Source organism: Gasterosteus aculeatus, chromosome 12 (genome assembly GCF_964276395.1).
Source record: "Gasterosteus aculeatus chromosome 12, fGasAcu3.hap1.1, whole genome shotgun sequence".
Lineage (NCBI taxonomy): Eukaryota > Metazoa > Chordata > Actinopteri > Perciformes > Gasterosteidae > Gasterosteus > Gasterosteus aculeatus.
In genome coordinates, this window is record NC_135700.1 from 1955262 (window position 1) to 1960418 (window position 5157).

Genomic DNA, 5157 nt, shown 5'->3' on the forward strand with positions numbered 1-5157 from the left:
CTGGTGTTATTTTCATCAACAATGCTATGTCACATGCAATGCAGGACACAGTCAGATCGGTTCGTCAGTAGCTAGTATACCGTTCACCTTTAAGAGCAGCTGGACAACAGATATCCTTTGCATTTAGGCGCAGGATATACATGAAATTTGTTTAATTATTGAATACTATAAAAAAACACAGTGCTCCTGAATTTCTGTGTGTGCTCCTAAATGAAAACATGTACTCCTTGGAGAAAACATTAGCGTAGAGCCCTGGATTTATGAAAAGCTTATATTTTATATAGAATGTGTTACAGGACAAATCTATAAAATAGCGTTTCACAGCAAAACCTTTAGTGATATCACTTTGTTGAAGGCGTTTGATCGTAATAATACAGACAAGATCTGTAAAATGAATGTGTTTCTCTGTAAAATTGTAAATACATGTTTTGGGGGTTATTTTACCTCAATTTGCTGAAGAACCAGGAGTGACAAGATGCGGCCGGATTGTGACGTACAATACGCGTAAAAAAACGAGCAAATGACTGGCAGCAGCTTTACGTAAAGCTGCAATGTAAGTTGCTTTGGATAAAAGCGTCAGCTAAATGACATGTAATCACACACAACATACAAGTAATTAACCATAAGCAACTCAGGGCATTCAATAATAACCATTACACATTCATGAGTACCTTTGTACCACTTTCTAATTCCCTTCCTGACTGGTTTAAATACAATAGACAACTTTACAAAATATTGTCAAGCTAACAGTAAAAGCATTGAACTTCATTAAACTCACCAGGATGTCAAATGTTCTTATCTTTCCCGAAAACTGCACTTGTTGAATGGCTCATACTTCAACATTTAAATTAAAGTTGTTCATTTTTGCTAATCACAGCTTTTCTGCTTGTTCCTACTTCCCCGAAAAACAGTCAACGAGAGTCTATCAAGAGACAGATGATCATGTGACAACTTATTTAATTCACATATGAACGTATTTTCAAACCCTGGTTACACAAACATCTCACAACATTAACTAAAAAGAAATTGATCGCGACTGCCTATTAATCACTCTAAAAGGTCTACGAACGGTTATCAGCTTTTCTAAAAGCAAAAGCATTTATGCTTGTTCTGAAAGGCAAAACTTACAGTTGTGGTCAAGTTTACATACACTTGTAGAAATAACGGGAAACTCAAGAGAGCCATGACATTGTTCTTTACAAGTCTGATCTTTGAACACTCCTCTTGACAGAATTGTGCAGTTTAGTTCAATTTGATGGCCTTCTGACATGGACTTGTTTCTTCAGCATTGTCCACATGTCCTCAATGGGATTTAAGTCAGGACTTTGGAAAGGCCATTCTAAAACCCTAATTTAGCCATTCTATTACCTCTTTTGATGTGTGTTTGGGGTCATTGTCCTGTTGGAACACCCAACAAGACCCAATCTTCAGGCTGAGGATTTTAGGTTATCTTGACGAATTAAGGTAATCCTCCTTCATTGTCCCATTTACACTCTGTAAAGCACTGTGCAGCAAAACAGCCCCACAGCATAATACCACCACCACCGTGCTTGACTGTAGGCATGGTGTTCTTGGGGTTAAAGGCCTCACCTTTTCTACTCCAAACATATTGCTGGGCATTGTGGCTAAACAGCTCGATTTTTGTTTTGTCTGACCACAGAACTTTCCTCCAGAAGGTCTTATCTTTGTCCATGTGATCAGCAGCAAACTTCAGTCGAGCCTTAAGGTGCCACTTTTCGAGCAAGGGCTTCCTTCTTGCACGGCAGCCACTCAGTTCATGGAGATGCAAAACATGCTTAACTGTGGACACTGACACCTGTGTTCCAGCAGCTTCCAATTCTTGGTAGATCTGCGTATTGGTGGTTCTCGGTTGACTCTTCACCCTCCTGACCAATTTTCTCTCAGCAGCAGGTGATAGCTTGCGTTTTCTTCCTGATTGTGGCAGTGACAAAACAGTGCCATGCTCTTTATACTTACAAACAATTGTTTGCACTGTTGCTCTTGGGACCTGCAGCTGCTTTGAAATGACTCCAAGTGACTTTCTTGACTTGTTCAAGTCAATGATTTGCTTTTTCAGATCCATGCTGAGCTCCTTTGACTTTCCCATTGTGGGCGTTTGTATACAATGAGCCCTATTTAAATGGCCTCAGAGAAGTCACCAACTGTAGTCACTCACAAGATATTAAGAGGCCATGCTATGAAGCTCATTTGATTGACACAATTGTTTGTGTATTTTTGACCCAGCAGATTTTTATCACTTTTTCTGTTAACCCATAATAAAATCATGAAAGAACCAAACATCATGAGTAGTATCTGTTCCAATCACTCTATCAGAGAAGTTGTAGAAACAACTGGAAACTCAAGAAAGCTATGACATTATGTTCTTTACGAGTGTGTGTGTAAACTTTTGACCACAACTGTAAATATGCAGCCATATACATGGCACCTGGAAAAATGGGGCATGTCTTTATGACGGTCTCCTCAAGAAGAAAAAAAAAAGGTCTTATGGACATAAAAAGTAAATATAATAATAATGAAAACATAGTTTTGCGGGAAATCTTTCGAATGACAACATAAAATGAGTATGTTAAAGTATATTAATTGCACTGTAATTTTGTTTTCTTTTGTTTCAACACCCCTCCCCCCACCCCCCATTTCATTTAGTCCCTCTCTCTTTATTCCCTCCTCCTTGCTTGTCTAATTCTCGTGATATGCCACAGAGAGACACAATTATCCACTTCATTTGAGTTGTGGTGCTAATGGTTGAGACTGACCTCTCGGGGAGTTTGGGTGTGGGGAGGTGGTGATAGGTATAAGTAATTGTAAATGGTGTAATAAGTGTGGAATGGCCACAATCTAGCGTTTCGCCATTACAGGTGACCCTCTCCAACCCCCCCCACAACCTTTCCCTGGAACCTCACACCAACAACAAGTGAGCACTTCACACCAACGCACCCATATTAGCCTCACAGACCATTACTCCCAAGTGGTTTGGCTGTCGCTCCTTCTCGCCTTTTCTTTGACTTTTCTCCTGATTTGACATTTGTTTCCCGCTCTTTTTGTCACAACTTTTGTATTTTTCCTGAGAGATCAAATGAACTCAGTTGCTCTATTCTTTTTGAACCATGGCATAAGGAACATTGCGGACTACCGTCCGCCAGGCTCCTTAGGTCATTTCTTGGAAGAACTGGACATTCTCCTGTCTAATTTCCCCGAAAATGGACCTCCGCTCATCCTCCTGGGTGACTTCAACATCCAGACAGAGAAGTCACCTGACCTCTTACACCTACTTTCTTCCTTCGCTCTGTCACTCAGTCCCTCTCCTCCTACTCACAAAGCCGGCAATCACCTTGACTACATCTTTACTAGAAACTGCTCTACCACTAACCTCTCTGTAACTCCACTTCATGTGTCTGATCACTTCTTCATCTCTTACTCCCTTCCACTCTCTATAACTAACAAACCTCCCTCATTGACTAACTCTATACCGGCTCGTCGCAATATTCGCTCCCTCTCTCCCTCCTCGCTGGCATCCTCTGTTCTATCAGCTCTCCCTTCAACTGACTCCTTCTCACTCTTGCATCCAAACGCTGCTGCAGAGACTCTCCTCTCAACTCTTTCCTCCTCTCTAGACTCTCTCTGCCCTCTTACGACACGACGGACTGGCAAATCCCCTCCGGCTCCGTGGCTGTCTCAACCGGTCCGTGCCATGAGAGCCACCATGCGAGCGTCGGAAAGGAAATGGCGTAAATATAAACGACCTGAGGACCTGCTCGAATTTCAATCTCTCCTCTCCTCGTTTTCTGCTTCTATCTCTGCTGCCAAAAGCTCTTTCTACCAATCCAAAATCGAATCCTCATTCTCTAACCCCAAAAAACTCTTCTCGATCTTCTCCAATCTCCTCGAACCCCCTACCCCTCCTCCCCCCTCCACCCTTCTTCCGGGAGACTTTGTCAACTACTTCACCAAGAAAATAGCTGACATACGCTCCTCCTTCTCAAACCCACCTCCTACTTCTCGCGTCCCACCGACCTCACCTCTTTCGCCCTCACTTTCCTCTTTCACCACCCTCTCTCCTAACCAAATTCTTACCCTAGTAACCTCTGCCCGTCCGACCACCTGCCCTCTTGACCCCATTCCATCACATCTTCTACAATCTATCGCACCTGACCTTCTTCCGTTCCTCACCTGTCTCATCAACAACGCTCTGTTATCTGGCTGTTTTCCCAATTCTCTGAAGGAGGCAAGAGTCAACCCTCTCCTGAAGAAACCCACCCTCAACCCTTCTGAAGAAAACAACTACAGACCGGTCTCTCTTCTTCCCTTTGTGTCCAAAACCCTTGAACGTGCTATCTTTAATCAACTCTCCTCTTATCTCCACTGTAACAACCTCCTTGACCCCCACCAGTCAGGTTTCAAGGCAGGCCACTCCACAGAGACTGCTCTCCTTGCTGTCTCTGAGCAACTCCACACTGCTAGAGCCGCCTCTCTCTCCTCTGTCCTCATCCTTCTGGACCTCTCTGCTGCATTTGACACGGTCAACCACCAGATCCTTATTTCCTCCCTTCAGGAACTTGGTGTCACAGGCTCTGCTCTCTCCCTTCTCTCGTCCTACCTCGATGGTCGCACCTACCGGGTAACCTGGCGAGGATTTGTGTCGGAACCTTGTCCTCTTACTACTGGAGTTCCTCCGGGTTCCGTGCTGGGTCCCCTCCTGTTTTCGCTTTACACAAACTCTCTTGGCGCTGTCATTCGCTCGCATGGCTTCTCTTACCACAGCTATGCCGATGACACCCAACTAATTCTCTCCTTCCCTCACTCGGACACCCAGGTGGCGGCTCGGATCTCTGCCTGTCTAACTGACATCTCTCAGTGGATGTCCGCCCACCATCTGAAAATCAACCCCGACAAGACTGAACTACTTCTCTTTCCCGGAAAAGATTCGCTTACCCAGGACCTGACAGTCAACTTTGGGAACTCCGTACTAACGCCCACTTCGACCGCTAAGAACCTCGGCGTCACACTCGACAGCCAACTCTCCCTGACTCCCAACATTGCCGCGACAACGCGATCCTGTAGATACACGCTCTACAACATCAGGAGAATACGTCCCCTTCTCACTCAGAAGGCAGCGCAGGTACTGATTCAGGCTCTTGT